Source organism: Micromys minutus, assembly GCF_963924665.1.
Source record: "Micromys minutus genome assembly, chromosome: 6".
Taxonomy (NCBI): domain Eukaryota; kingdom Metazoa; phylum Chordata; class Mammalia; order Rodentia; family Muridae; genus Micromys; species Micromys minutus.
This window is the reverse complement of record NC_137975.1, coordinates 67955511-67971773: the sequence shown is the minus strand read 5'-3', so window position 1 is coordinate 67971773 and position 16263 is coordinate 67955511. Positions and strand designations below refer to the sequence as shown.

The 16263-nt window shown below is 39.7% G+C and overlaps 1 pseudogene across 1 annotated transcript; it reads left to right on the top strand.

The window, feature by feature from the left end:
* Nucleotides 1-15037: 15037 nt before the first annotated feature.
* Nucleotides 15038-15646, top strand: LOC308421953 (small ribosomal subunit protein eS8-like; annotated as a pseudogene). Its single transcript has one exon. The product of its transcript is annotated as a small ribosomal subunit protein eS8-like (transcript).
* The last annotated feature ends 617 nt before the right edge of the window (nucleotides 15647-16263 follow it).

The following is a 16263-nucleotide window of genomic DNA, read 5'->3' as shown; positions in this document are numbered from 1 at the left end:
GGCATGAGTCAGCAGAAACCAAACGGTTTCCCTGAATCGGAATGAGTCAGTGGAAGCTGCCCAGAGTACCAGGAGAAATTCTCTGGTGCACTCACTTCTCTCTATGAAGTGAAGACCAGTGAAGACCAGCAAAGACCAGCAAAACACAGCAAAAACCAGGGAAACCAGCAGAGCATCGCATGGAGTTGTAAAGCAAGACTATCCCTGCGCTGTTTGTGAAGTTTCCCATTTATACTCTTTCCAAACATCATATACACTTTCAAATGTCTGCTCCAGCAGAATGTCACATGTCCTCTCATGTGTCTGCTTCAGCAAAACACTTTATCACAGGACAGTTTCCAGAAAACCATTATCTGACACAACTGCATTTCAAAGAAGCTGCGAATTTCCACTTCAGCTGTATTAACTCTTCCATGTAAAAACATGTGTCATACTTGAAAACTGTTCACACACTCATATCCTGTCTTCTCCAGAACAACCTCACTGCTGCTCTCGAATCCAAAGCCTCTTCCCATAATTCACTGGGACTTGTCAGATGACTTCAATTTTTTACTTTCATCACTCATGTATGGTATCCTGAATGAATTGCCTCCCTACCTCCACTGCCATTAGCTACATATAAGTCTTGTTCTTTTTTCTGACCTCAGATGGCTTGTTTAAACATGAGACCATTGGCCTCCAAGGTACTTTTGCATTTTCTTGTTCTTATGCTATAGATTTTCCTTTAGCCTCTTAAGAGCAGTTATTTCTACATAGCTTGTTTATATAGACCTTGCTTCCCAGTAACTCTTCCATTTTAGAAATCAAGGAATAGCCAGACATGTAGCAGACACTTATCAAAACACTCAAGAAGCTGAAGCAGGAGGATTGTGAGTTCAACAAAGATAGCTACTTAATTCTGGGTCAGTCTGGGCTATGTGAAGTCCCTACTACAAAATAAAAGAGACGAAATGGAAAAAAGAAAAGAAGACTGGAAGGAAGAAACCAGGCCAGAAAATAAATAACAAAGGAAAGAAGAAAGGATAGAGAAGAGGTGGGGGGAAGAAAAGCACAGAGAAAGGAAACACTGGAGAATCATAACAAGGAATGAGAGTCATTTAGTTACCTAAATGCAGAATCTCACACTCAACTTTCCTATGCACACATCCCTCTTCTGGCCTGTGTGAGTTTTCCTCCTCAAGAATGCTATTATTTTCATGGTGCAAGATTGATTTTTCCTGTGGCTCCAGAAAACAAACCTGGAAATTGTGTTATTTCCAACTAGTTTGAGGGATTTTTCTCTAATAATTAAAGCTATGGAAAATAAGAGTAGCTGAGCATTAGAAGGCTGGAAGGAGGGTACTTTTGTGTCATGTGGAAGTGAGAATTGGGACAGCTTTAAGAGAATTTTTTTAAAATTATCTTACATGTAAAAAGTTTTATTTTGTTATGTGGTTATGGAAATGGAATCTTGTTCCTTTTTCTATTGGATATATTTTATTTACATTTAAAATGTTATCCCCTTTTCTGGTTTCCCCTCTATAAACTCCCCATTTCACCCCCATCACCCTTCATCTATAAAGGTTCTCACCCACCCACCCACCCCCTCCTCACTCTGCAATTCTCCTAAACTGGGGCATCAAGCCTTGGTAGGACCAAGAGTTGCTCCTTCCATTAATGCTCAACAAGGCCATTCTCTGCTACATGGGTCCATCCCTGTGTGCTCTTCGGAGAGTGGTTTAATTCCTGAGAACTCTGGTTGTTGTATTATTGTTATTTTTGGGTTGCATACCACATCAGTTCCTTCACTACTTTCTCTAACTACTTCATTGGGGAACCCATTCTCAGTCCAAAGGTTGGTTGAGAGCATCTGCATCTGTAATTTTCAGGCTCTGGCAAAGCCTCTCAGGAGACAGCTATATCAGGCTCCTTCTTGGCATCAGCAATAGTGTCTGGGTTTGGTGTCTGTATATGGGATGGATCTCCAGGTGGGGCAATCTCTGGATGGCCTTGCTTCAGTCTCTGCTTCAAACTTTGTCTCTGTATTTTTTCCTGTGAGTATTTTTGTTACCCCTTCTAAGAAGGACTGAAGCATTGTACTTTAGTTTTCCTTCTTCTTGAGCCTTATGTAGCCTGTGAACTGTATCTTGGGTAATCTGAGCTTTTGCATTAATATCAACATATTGTGAAAGCATACAACGTGTTTTTTTTGTTTGTTTCTTTGTTTTTTTGTGGTTCAGTTACCTCACTCTACCTCACTCAGGATATTATCTCTTTTTTTCTATTTCATTTATTTTCTTTTTGAAAAAAAAATTATTATTGAATTTTTTTAAACTTATATTTCAAATGTTATCTCCTTTCCCAGTTTCCCCTCTGGAATCCTCCTAACCCATCTCCCTTCCCCTGCCTCTATGACTGTGTTTCCCCACCCACATGTTCCCTCCCACCTCCCCACCCTGCTATTCTCCTACACTGGGGCATTGAGCCTTCACTAGGCCAAGGATCTCTCCTCTCCTTTGATGCCTGATGAAGCCATCCTATGCTACATATGCTGCTGGAGCCATGGGTCCCTCCATGTGCACTCCTTGGTGGGTGGCCTAGTCTCAGGGAGCTCTGAGGTGGCGGAGGCTGGTTGGTTGACATTGTTGCTCTTCCTATCGGGTTGAAAAGCCCTTCAGCTCCTTCAGTCATTTATCTTACTCTTCCATTAGAGATCCCCTTTCTCAGTCCAAAAGTTGGTTGAGGGCATCCAACTGTGTGTTTCTCAGGATCCGGCAAAGCCTCTCAAAAAACAACTATATCACACACCTGCAGCATGTACTTCTTGGCATCCACAGTATTGTCTGGGTTTGGTTATTTTATATGGGATGGATCCTTGGGTGGGGCAGTCTCTGGATGGCCTTTCCTTCAGTCTCTGCTCCATACTTTGTCTCTGAATTTCCTCCTGTGAACATTTTGTTCCCCCTTCTAAGAAGGACTGAAGCATCCACATTTTGGATCCACTTTCCTTGTTTTTGAGATTCTTAAGGTCTCTGAATTGCTTCTTGGGTATTTCAAGCTTTTGGGCTAGTATCTGCTTATCAGTGAGTGCATACTTGATTACCACACTCAGGATAATATTTTCTAGTTCCATACATTTGCCTAAGAATTTCATGTAGTCATTGTTTTTATTAGATGAGTATACTCCACTGTATAAAAAGACCACATTTTATTTATCCATTCCTCTGTTGAAGGACATTTGGGCTCTTTCCAACTTCTGGCTATTATAAATAAGGCTGCTATGAACATGTTGGAGCATGTGTCCTTGTTATATTTTGGAGCATCATTTTGGTATAAGCACAGGAGTGGTATAGCTGGATCCTCTAGTAGTACTAGGTCCAATTTTCTGAAGAACCACCAAACTGATTTCTAGAGGGGTTATACCAGCTTGTAATCTCACCAAAAATTGAGGAGTGTTCCTCTTTTCCACATGCTCACCAGTATCTGCTGTCACCTGAGGGTTTTTTTTTTTTTTTTTTTTTTTTTTTTTTTTTTTTATATTATCCATTTGATTGGTGTTAGGTGGAAACTTAGGGATGTTTTGATTTGCATTGCCATAATGACTAAAGCTGTACATTTCTTTAGGTGCTTCATGGTCATTTGATATTTCTCAGATGAAAACTCTTTATTTAGCTCTGTACTTCATCTTTTAATAGGATTATTTGATTCTCTGGAGTCTAACTTCTTGAGTTCTTTGTATGTCTTGGAAATTAGCCCTGTATCAGATTAGCAAAGATCTTTTCCCATTCTGTTGGTTGCTGTTTTGTCCTAATGACAGTGTCCTTAGCATTACAGAAGCTTTGCAATTTTCTGAGATCCCATTGTCTATTATTGATATTAGTGCATAAGGCATTGGTGTTCTGTTCAGGAAATTTTTCCCAAGCCAATGTGTTTGAGACTCTTTTCTACTTTCCCTTCTATTACTTTGAGTGTATCTTTTTTTATTTATGGGTCCTTGATCCACTTGGTCTTGAGCTTTGTACAGGGAAATAAGAATGGATCAATTTGCATTCTTCTACATGCTGACCAGGACTATTTGTTGAAAATGCTATCTTTTTTCTACTGGATAGTTTTAGCTCCTTTTACAAAGATCAAGTGACTATACTTGTGGTGGTTCATTTCTGGCCTTTCAGTTCTATCCCATTGATCTTCCTTTCTGTCTCTGTACCAATACCATACAGTTTTTATCTCCATATCTCTGTAATACATGTTGAGGTCAGGAATGATGATTCTTCCAGAAGTTCTTTTATTGCTGAGAATAGTTTTTGCTCTCCTGGGTTTTTTTTTTTTTTTAATGAATTTGAAGATTGCTGTTTCTAACTCTATGAAGAATTGAGTTGGAAATTTGGTGGGGATTGCACTGAATCTGTAGACTGCTTTTGGCAAGATGGCCATTTTAACTATATCAATCCTGCCAATCCATAAACATGGAAGATCTTTCCATCTTCTGATATCTTTTTCAATTTCTTTCTTCAGAGTCTTTAAGTTCTTGTCATACAGATTTTTCACTTGCTTGTTTAGAGTCACACCAAAGTGGTTTATATTATTTGTTACCATTGTGAAGGTAGTCATTTCCCTAATTTCTTTCTCAGTCTGTTTTTCCTTTGAGTAGAGGAACGCTACTAATTTGTTTGGATATATTTTATATCCAGCCACTTTGCAGAAGTTGGTTAGTAGCTGTAGGAGTTCTCTAGTGGAATTTTTGGCATCAATTAAGTATATTATCATTTCATCTTCAAACAGCAATATTTTCATTTCTTCCTTTCCAATTTTGTGTCCCTTGACCTCCTTTTTTTGTCTAATTGCTCTGGGTAGAACTTTGAATACTAACTTGAATAGGTAGGAAGAGAGTGGGCATTCTTGTCTAGCCCCACTAAAAATGGGATTGTTTAAACTTTCTTTCCATTTAGTTTAATGTTGGCTACTAGTTTGCTGAATATTGCTTTTACTATGTTTAGGTATGGGCCTTGAATTCCTGATCTTTCCAAGACTTTTAACATGAAGTAGTGTTGAATTTGGACAAATGCTTTGTCAGTATCTAATATGATGATCATATATTTATTTTTCATTGAGTTTCTTTATATAGTGTATTATGTTGACAGATTTCTATAGATTAAACCATTCCTGTACCCCTGGGATGAAGTGTACTTGATCATGATAGATGATCATTTTAATGTGTTCTTGGATTCGGTTTGGGAGAATTTTATTTAGTATTTTTGCATTGATATTCATAAAGCAAATTAGTCTGAAGTTTTAATTCTTTGTTGGGTCTTTGTTTGGTTTAGGTATATACATAATTGTGGCTTAATAGTGCTCCTTCTGTTTCTATTTCATGAAATATTTTGGAGGGTATTGGTATTAGGTCTTCTATGAAAGTCTGATAAAATTCTGCACTAAAACCATCTGGTCCTGGGCTTTTTTCTTAGGAGAGTTTTAATTACTGCTTCTATTCCTTTAGGTTTTTTGGGAACTATTTATATGGTTTATCTGATCCTGGTTTAAGTTTTGTACCTATTAACTGTCCAGAAAATTGTCCATTTCATCCAGATTTTCCAGTTTTGTTGAGTATAGGCTCTAAGAAGAATTCTTCACCTAGGTCCCACAAAGTTCCACTACAGCTCAAAGGAAATCTGATTATGAGATTTGTGAGGACAGGGCTTGTTTGTATGTGGACAGCCATTGCTGCTACCTATAGGAAAGGGCACTTGAAGGGAATATGACAAATACCCATGGAAACAATTGGACACTCATTTTTAGCTGTCCACTCTCATCAAAAACAAAAGAACAGAGCAAAGGCAGCAAGAAGGGATAGTATGTGCAAAGGAATTCCCAAACTCACAGCTACTGATCAGGTTTATTAGGGTTACAAAAAGCCTTATCAATGGGTTTACTCTTGCTATGAGGAATCCAGGAAGACCAGAAAGACCAGGAAGACCAGAATCTAACCAAGCAGGATTGCTGATGTTTAATATAGAAATCTTTTCAAAATAATAGTGTTTCTTTAGTAATCAAGGCTCAGGCAAGGGTACAGAGTAAGAACTGCCAATTAGATAATGAGACATGATTAGGAACCTGGAGAGAGTTTCCTGCATATGTTGACTGAAATTATCTATCACCTCTCCTCAGCCAAGGGCATCATAGTAAAAGCTTGGCTTCCAGAGCCAGTCGACTGGATTTATAGCTTCTCTCTGCCACTTCTTGTCAGTGTTAGCTCAGAAAACTTAAACCTTCTGTTCTTCCATTTCCCCAACTTGAGGACAGGAAAGCTTTTTAAACCAGTTGTGAAAGTGAATTCACATAAATGACACCAGCATGTAGCACGCAATTGGTCTGGCTGCACTAGCCACTGGTTCCTTTCCCCTCCTCTCCTTGTATTGGGCCAGCTGGTTACCATGCCTTTCTTATTCCTGAGAATCTCCCTATCTTAGCTGTCAATTGATAACTCTCAGTAGGTGAAATTCCTACTGAGTTAATTATTACCTTCCCTTCCCAGCAGAGCTTTGGCATCAGAGGGCTTCTTGGGTACATCTGTGTAGCAAAGAGACGAAGAGCATTCTTTGTATTTAATAATAATTGCTAAAACTTGTATCATGATACCAAGAGGGTGTCAGGTTAGGTGGGCCTTCTTGTGTCAGTAACTTTGAGGTATTTTCTGTGTAAACTTATATGGTCCATCTGTAACTAAGGGAAAGGCTATTCACAAATAATGTCAATAGACTATGACCTTGGACAGCAATCCAAACAGGTCATGTCCTCTTTCCCTGGGTAAGTCCAGAGTCCTATACAGAGAGAGAGAGAGAGAGAGAGAGAGAGAGAGAGAGAGAGAGAGAGAGAGAGAGAGAGAATTATATGAGGACATCTACATGCACAATTACCTGCTGAAGGCTGGGCTTTTGGCCAGGAGCACAATCTTCCTCCTGGTGGCTGTTGGTGACTATCCCTCACTCCTCCATGATAACATCCAACATTTGATATTATAAGCTTTTTCTGCCTTTATCTCCATGAAAAGAAAAATAGAAAGGTGGGGCTTTTGTTTGTCTGGGAAAGATAGACTTGATGTTCGATTTATTATCTCTGTATACTAGTTTTCAGAACACTACTTATCTTAAGATAGGCACGTAACCGCAGCATGCTTAGTACATGCTCTTGCAGAAGCATCCAAGGAGGTGTGTGTCAGGGCAGCGGAGTGAGAACTCTGATTTCCTTACCTATTCACTGCTGGTCACTCAGGTAGTTCTGCTTTATGTCCATCTCCAGGCATGCAAAACTGTGTTTGACTTGGTTTGTAAAGGGCCTGTTGTATATATGCTTGCAAACACTAAGTCAAAGTTGACCGGAAGGTGCAAATCCAAGTAACTTCCCCTAACTACCTTCATCACCCACCAAAGCCAAATACTGAAAAGGATGGTGCAACTCCAGAGTTAAGACCTTGAAGTAAAAATAGCAAAATGAGTCTCTTTGCTTGTCATAGTTAAACCAGAACAAATTACTGGGCACAGTTTCAAGGATCCTAGAGAAAGAATCTCAGTGAGGAGGGGGGCACAGTGGCAAAGACATTGACATAAGGCTGCAGCTTGGGAAAATGCCAGGGTCCACTCAGAACCCACTGGGCATTTATCTGGCACTGAAGAGTGACTGTGAAGGCCAAGTTTCAGTTTTGCCACTCGATTACTAATAGAACATTTTTCTAATATGCTCAGGTCATTTGGACTTCTCTTCTAACTGCTCATCCGTTGAAACTGCCATGCTAGGGAGAGCCAGAAACCATAATCAAAGAGTGAGGCCAGGCATTCCCCTTATCAAGCTTTTGACACAAATATTTACACTGCATTTTTTTACTTCCATTACTCTGGAAAAAAAAAAGATTTTGTAGTTTTTTTTTTCTTTCTGACATATGCCAAAGCAGGTTTTTAAATTTTGCAAGTATGCAAATAGCAAATGGAATAAGAAATTCATGCAGATGCTTTCCCAGATTTTCAAATGCAGAACATCATGTTATGCTGGTTCCAGAAGTTATAATTGCACTTAAAAGTCCTGCCTTGGTGTGGCATTTGGGGGACTTTAGGGACTCTGCACACTAATTCATGTCTGACTTTTACAGCTTTGTAATCAGCCCTATTCATAAGAACCAACTTATAAAAAACACATTTCTTCTCTGGAAGGCAAAGCAATGATTAATGAGGGCTTCAAGAGCCTCTGGGTGCTCTAGAGCCCAGTAAATAGGTGGCACTCTGGCCATGCCCCAAACTTTCTGCCACAGTCTTTAACTCCCATATTGCTTTCAGAGAGCTCTTTCTTGCTGTTCATGTGCAGAAGACACAGTCTCCTACCCATTGTGCAGTATCGCCCTCTCTTCTTCTCTTCCTGGGATCTTTTAGTAATCTATCCCAAGTGGCAAACTTTCAGGAATGCCTCCTTTAGAAGTTTTATAAAGTGTGTAAGCTCATATCATTCCTGTCTTCTTAGAAATAAAGGAAAGCTCTTTATAGCACTGAAAATGTTTCCTCTCAAACAAAGGCAATGAAGTACGCCCCAGTGCTGGGCCAACACAATTCATTCCTCTGTCTCCTGAGACTCAAATGGTGAAAGACATAAGTATCTTCTCTTCAAACAGTTCCAAGAGCCTAGCTCTGGAAGGACATTCCATCCAGAATGTCTGCACACACTGGACAGACAGTAGCTTCAGCTCCTGTGTCATGCTGCTTAATCTAGGACATCTGGCCACCCCATGTGGGAGTCTGTCTTCTGCATGCCCTCCAGTGCAAGCAGGGCATGTCCTGTGTGTGGGAGTGCTGGCTGCCATGAAAAAGAAACCAATTAGAAAAGACAATAGTGGTAGAGTTGGCACATGGCTGGTCTTGCACTTGAAAGTAATTATCAGCAGCAAAAATTACCTTCAGTGTATGTAAATCATTTTTTAAAGACAGACAAGCATTCAGCCTAAATCTTTAGATATATTTTTTGGATTATTATTATGTTATTATTATTATTATTATTATTATTATTATAGCAGTCTAGGCAATATGCTAACTTAATTTAAAATGAACTAAAGCAACATTTTTAGATCTAAGACATATTCCCCTGATGTTTGGATAAGACCCAGACTCTTAGAATCAGAACCCAAGGGTGTTATTCTAATGACAATGTACAAAGCCTCAAATCTACCCAACCTGGGCTACAGAGTAGGATGAGGTTAGGGGGTAAAGGAGGGAGCACACTTTAAAAGATTATTAACTGGGGAGAAAGAAGAGCAGGCTTTTCTCTCTACATTGATTTATTCTGCAATTTTAAGAAATGTACTAACTTTTCAGTTTCAAGACTTGTAGTAGCTGAGACAGGAGAGAAAACCAACAAGTTAAGTTTACTGGAATATAAGCTCCAAGAAATAATCCAGTAAGACAAAGACTAGAGAGCTATAAAGGGAGAGCACATAAACTGTTTAGTATGTAGAACAGCTGAGACTTTACCCTAGAATTGGCAGGAGCCATTAAGCCAATTTAGTTGGCCATCACCTATTTTCCTATAGCATATATATGTCAACATGTTCAAGGGCTCAGTTTCCTATCTTCTCCAACACAATGGCTTCAGTTGTCAATCAAAGGCTGGGGATTTGAGTATCTATCTATATGTTTACACTTGCATCTTTGCCACTACACAGATGAGTCTCTGATTTTATTCCCTTTCAATTCTGTGTCTCTTAGATTTTTTTCTCACTTTGGAAAATGACAATACCACCTATTAAGTTTTCAGCCAATATTCAGTGTACCCAGTATGACTATTTTTCATCACTACATTTAAGCCTGCAGAAGATCTTGAAACTTTTCCATTCATTTATGTGTATATAACTTCTTTCATGAAGTCAAAATGGCTTCCCATTAGCTCAAAGCCCACATGGTTCTGTTCCTTATTTTTTCCTTCCTGAAGCCCTTTACAGGGTTGATTTAGTTTACCTGGATCTGTGCTCATCCAGTAAGCAGTGGCTATGTAAGGTAAACATCCTTTTTGTTCACATTGAGATTATCAACCCAACTCTTTAGCCAGGGGTCCAAGGCAGCAACTCTTTTACTTTTAACATGTACTGGCTGTGGGTAGAAGGAGCTGTAGAAATAGCAATAGAAAGGAGGATAGGACAGGTAGCCTTCCAAAAAATTCAAGGTGTTACCAGGAGAAAAGTAAGAGAAACTTTATGTTGGTCAAGTGAATAAACATTTTCTACTAATGTAGAAAAGTCAGAAACCATCAAATGATTAAATATCAAAAGAGTTTCCTTTCAAAATGTACTTCAGTATCACTATTTTTGTAAGTACTATCAGTTTTAGGTCAAAATTATTTTACATATGCTGGGCAGTCATTTACCAACAGAATAATCTGAGTTCCGGGACATTGAGCTAGATACTACAATACCAATGGCTGCAAATTCCTCTTTGTAAAATCTAGGACAAATTTTAAGTATCAGAGCTTTGGTTGAATTCATATACAACACTGAAGAATTTATTTTGTATTCGACGTAGGATCATGCAAATCTTCTATAGCATATAAAAACTGCACAATGTATAGGATGTTAGTTTTCTTTAAAATAAATGCCTGTAGTCATTTCAGAGAGGTATTCATGACCCATAAACAAAATCAAAGATATATAAACTTACATAAATAGTTTAGAAATCCAGAATTTAACTACTTTCAAATCCATGAGTTTTGAACGTCCTCAAAACACATCTTCATAATATTGATCTTCAACAAGAATGTGCAGCCATATTTTTCTAAGTAGAAATATCTGGGAAAATGTTGTTCTTTTCAAACATTAAAAAAAGGAAAGAAAAGAAAGGAAGAATCAAAGTCTAGACACAATTTAAAAAAAAAGATTTTATTTATAACTAGGAATATAGACTTGTAGCAAACAATTTACAACAATAGAATGGCCCAGATTTTGAACCCCATAACTACACATAGATACATATGCAGACACAGACACACACACACACAACACACACACATACACACACACAGAGAGAGAGAGAGAGAGAGAGAGAGAGAGAGAGAGAGAGAGAGAGAGAGAGAGAGAGAGACTAGAAGCTATGTCTGTTTGATCTTTCCCCTGCTTCTTGGTTTCCTTAGGTGCCATTCCCTTCCACCGTAGAGGCACAGTCCCTTCCCCCTTGGTGTACCAGGTACAATTAGTAGACAAATATAGACTATATGGTAAGAATACCATTAGGAAAAAAAAAACTTAATTTCCAAAACAGCCATTGTTCTCTATTGAAGCAGGCTGAATATTCTGTGCCAATCTAAAACACATTGGGAGACTGAGTTAGTCCAGTTTCAGATTCAGGGGCTCCTTCTGACAGACAGTGGGCACTGGCTTTCCGAGTTCCTCCTCTGCTGAAATGTGCAGAAAACAGTAACGGTTCCTTTTTTAAGAAAACAATGGGAAAATAATTTATGCATAAAAAGTTCAACCATGGCAACCAAAAGGTACCTGGAGGACAAAAAGCATAAACTGACCCAAAGCAGACAAACTGTAATCTCTTCAAGCACGTACCACTTGATGTGGATTTCTTTTGACATATTTATTGAATTTTTCTACAAAAATCACAATAGCTATGTTTGCAGTTAGCTTTGGAAATGAACACAGTGTGCTCCACACTTAGAAGCTGCCTAAGAAGTGACCCAGCACCTTGTTTTTTTTTCCCTGTTCCCATTTCTCCTTCCTATTGCTCTTGTTTGGGTTGATGTTTTCTCCTTAGTTTTGCTTCTTTTTCCTTCTTCTCTTCTTCCTCCTCACCCTTTTTCTCCTTCTCCATATCTTTATGATATAATTCCAAAACTCTGAGGAAGACTCTAGTGACCAAAGCCCACCAATATGAGAATGCTTCTGAGGAGGAAGAGGAATTCCTTAGATACTGGCTCAAGTCTCTTTGTTTTGACACTCCTAAGGTGAGCTGCTGGGCCCTTTCACAAAAAATACTAGGAAGAGACCCTTGACCTTTCAAGAATGTCTTCAATTTTAGGCTTTGCTTATCAGCTGCTAGGAACCTCACCAAAGCAGCGAGCTCAGAAGAAGCATGTGCTAGCAAAGGGACAGAGAAGGAAGCATTTACCTTATCACAGTAGTTCATTGTGTTTTAGAATTTGGATTACGTATCTGATGTGCTGGCCACTAACCATGAACACCTGACTTCCTCAAGGACAGAATAGGGGTCTACAAGGTGATTTAGACTCCAAGCATTTTCAGTGTATTTGTGAAATCGCTACTATGTATATATATTTTTACAAGAGAATTTTGCACCATTATCAACTAACTAATGCCTCATCTAGAAAGTGTTCACTCATCATAATACCTGGGCTTTTAGGTCGGTGCACATAATTTCTTAATATGCATCAATGGCCTTCCCAAAAGCTATATGAAAAGATACATTGTATTGCCCAAGGGGCTTTAAAAATGTTTGTGTTCAAGACTTACAGTAAAAAAGAAACAGTTCTCCTTTTTCCATTTTCATTTACAACTTCCCAAAGCTGCAGAGCTGAAACAATTAGCTGCCTCCTGTTCATCGTCACCCATCGCCTGGGCGTCTTCAATCTTCTGGCTCCGCCACAACTGTTTTCTTGTGTGCTATAGCCCCAAATGAGGCTCAATACTATTCAGAAGGATGGAAATCTGAAGGCGCCTTAGAATAACATTCCAGGGCTTCACTGAGGGTTGATCTGTTTCTTTTTAGCCCTGTCCTAGAAACAGTAAGGCTGCCACACATTTAAGGTGGAGTGGGGGTGGGGAAGAACATCTAAATTCCTCTTGTATCTCAGAAATCTAAATTAAAACATTGAGGAAGCAGTTACTAGGTTGTTCTGACAAAGATAACAAGGCTGTGAGGATTGGATTTAGAAATGAGCACTGCGGGGCTCTCTCTGTTGTGTCCAATCTGGAATGTCACACCCAGACATACAAGTAGTTAGGAGGGACTTAAATAGCCAGACCCCATAAAAGACGAAGAAAAAAAAAGTAGCATTGCACATTATTGTGGGCTGAAGGACTTGGTACCATTATTGTAGAATGCTGTACCATTTTGTTTCAATTAAGAAACACAAATCACAATTAAAAAAAATAGTTCAATAGGTTTGGAATCACTCTATACAGTCACAGCAAACTACCACACTGTTTAAAACGTCTGTGGAAAACTATCATTTTGTAATGACTAACAGAGAAAGGAGACTCGGTGCCTCTTTCCCAATGCTCTGAAAAACACGAGTTTCTGTCTCTCTAGATTCAGCGACTGGTTAGGACAGGGTGGGAGGGACAGGAGGACCTCAGGGTCTCAGACAGACACCCTCCAGATACTGGGAGACCAGGGCCATGGAAGCCTTCTCATTGCTACTCTGAAGGCAAGGGGAAAGATAAAGTCTCAGTCCTACTGTCCTTGTGGCTGGAGTCCAGCCCCTATCTGACCATGTGGCCTAGACTCCACAATCTGAATCAGGCAGACAGTCTCCCAGAAGGCTGCCGCCCTTGTTAAAGCTGGTTCAGGCAGGTTAGGCTACACACAGAGCCAGTGAATAGTAGGAAACCCCTTGGCTTTAGAAGACTTGAGGTTCCTCCTGGAAGACCCCCCCCCCACGTCTAGGCAGAGTCCGTCCACTATCTCCTGGGGTTTCTATTATGCCAATGACAGTGTTGTTGTGACAAAGCCTGGAGTGCTGGTCTGTTTTTACAGATTTTTTTTTTGCACTATTCTTTCTGCCTGTATTCCAGCAGCTGTATTGGGTGGGTGAACACATTCCCAGGAAACAGTCCCCTGATAACTCAGGAGTCTTTGAGTCTGCAGGGCACTTCTCTAGTTTTCCTGAACAAAGAACTGAGTGTTGGAATTGCAAATAAAATAATTTTTTGAAACCCTCCTTGAGTCAGATAATTGCATATATTTTACCTCCTTAATTTCTTATTTCCCTTTTTTCCCCCATTTTAAAGGTGTTTGACTCACTGATTTTCTTCCTCCTATTGTTACTGTGGACATTTCAAATCAGATTCGCCTTGTTCACTTTTCTCTCTACCTTCCTTTGCTGAGGATTGAAAAATCACACAGATTTGTTTTACTACTGTGAGCATAAAAAGCAGCATGTTTGCATTTTGAACAGAGCAGAGATTAAGGCATTGGCAGCTTTGAAACAGCGCTTTCTCAACTTCCATTCCCACGAGGTTATCCACATAGAGCTGCTGTTAGCACAGGGTCAGTGTGTTGAAATGTATTTGTTGAGTCTCTTCAGTGCCAAAGCTTTGGCCAACTATCTGATCTACCTGATAGTGGCACTGTTTCAGAAATCTCTAGTCAGTACAGCAGTATCAGCCCTGGGGATTGTGAAACACAACATGATACTAGAAACTACAGCTAGCAAAGCCTTCACAGTTTTCACTCCCTACCTACCCTGCCTTCGAGATTCTGTGCAAGAATGGGGAGGTGATGAGAGTTTACATATTAAGGATTGTAACCCCCCCTTGGAGGTTAGTTTTAATCATCGTTGAATCTATAATACTCCCATTTTAGAGCCAAACCTCAGGGGTGCTTTTAAGAGTAAGGCTGGAATGGGTTATGAGTAACACGAAGAAAGGCAGTAGTTAGAGATGGGGTGATTGATATATTTTAAAGGTTCTGATTTTCTTCTATTCTCATACTTCAAGCTTACCTGTTTAAATATACCAGAATAGATCAATATTTGTGTAGATGACTGAACTCATCAGATTAGCTCATGTTACACACCAACCATTTTAGGTTAAACTACCTCACCAAAGAGGGTCTTGCATTAAGGTGACAAGTATGAGAGGCAGATTTAAAGCTCATAAGAACACTTCTGACCCTCTGAGTTAAAACAAAAGACAAAGAACAATTGAATGAGTGTCCTTACAAGTATAGAGGTGGTGGAGAAGTAAACATTGCAGGAACTAAAGAGGCAACCATGTGGTTGCCTCTATACTTAGTTAGGACCATGTGGTAAATATAAAATCTTCCCTCTTTCCAGCCAGCGCCAAGCAATGGGCATCTCAAGGTACAACTGGCACAAATGCCACAGACCAGGGGTAAGAGAAAACCCTACCACCAGAAACAAAAGTATGAGTTGGGACAGCCTGCTGCCAACACTAAGATTGACCCTTGCCACTTTCACACAGTCCAAGTTCGAGGAGGCAATTAAGAAGTACTGGGCTCTCAGATTGGATGTGGGGAACTTTTTCTGTGGCTCTGAGTGTTGATGTTTTTTGTCTATGATGCATCCAATAAGGAGATTATCCTCACCAAGACCTTGGTAAAGAACTGCATTGTGCTTACTGGCAGCACACCATACCAACAGTGGTAGGAGTCCTACTATGCCCAGCCCCTTGGGCCACTAGAAGGTGTCCAAGCTAACTCTTGAGGAGGAAGAGATTTTAAATAAAAAATGATCAAAGAAAGTTTAAAAGAAATATGACAAACGAAAAAAGAATGCCAAGCCCAGCAGTCTTCTGGAGGAGCAGTTCCAGCAGGGCAGGCTTCTAGCATGCATTGCTTCAAGACCAGGCCAGTGTGGCAGAGGAGATGGCTCTGTTCTCGAAGGCAAGTAGCTGGAGTTCTATCTGCAGAAGATCAAAGCCCAGAAAGACAAATAAACTATCTTTTGTAGCTTGTGTAATAAAGGTGTTTTCTGTTCTGAAATAAAATAAAATAAAATAAAATCTTCCATGCGTTCAAAAGCTGGTGGATATAATACTCTTATACAACTTCCCCTCCTGCCTTAAACAGAAAAGCAGCCTTAAAATAACGTATCAAGATCTCTAGGGTATGGGACAGGAAAACTTATAAGCTTTGACCATGACACCCACACTTGTGTGTGATGTTGGATGTAACAAATTCTGAAGTTCAGAATTTCACTCATCTTGTGTTCCCAGAGTAGTTTCAGTGTCTGGAGGGCCTGGTAGCTCATTTTGACTTTAGCTGGAAATAGGAAAAAATATCATTGTTGCCATGGGAATAGTAAAGACAGGTGTGAACCATGGCTCAGAGCATGCAGATCACTCAGGCACTGTGAATCCTGCTTTACTGAAGCCCTGAGATGGGAACCTAATGATAACAGCAATGTCCACAAAGTGCATAAACTGGTTAGGCATAACTAGAGCTTCACCTGGTACAAATTCAGTTGTTAAGAGGTTCAGGTACCAAATTGCCCATGCACTTGCAAGCTGAAACTTTTGGGATGAGAGACATCAGAGGACCTACTGGAATTTAG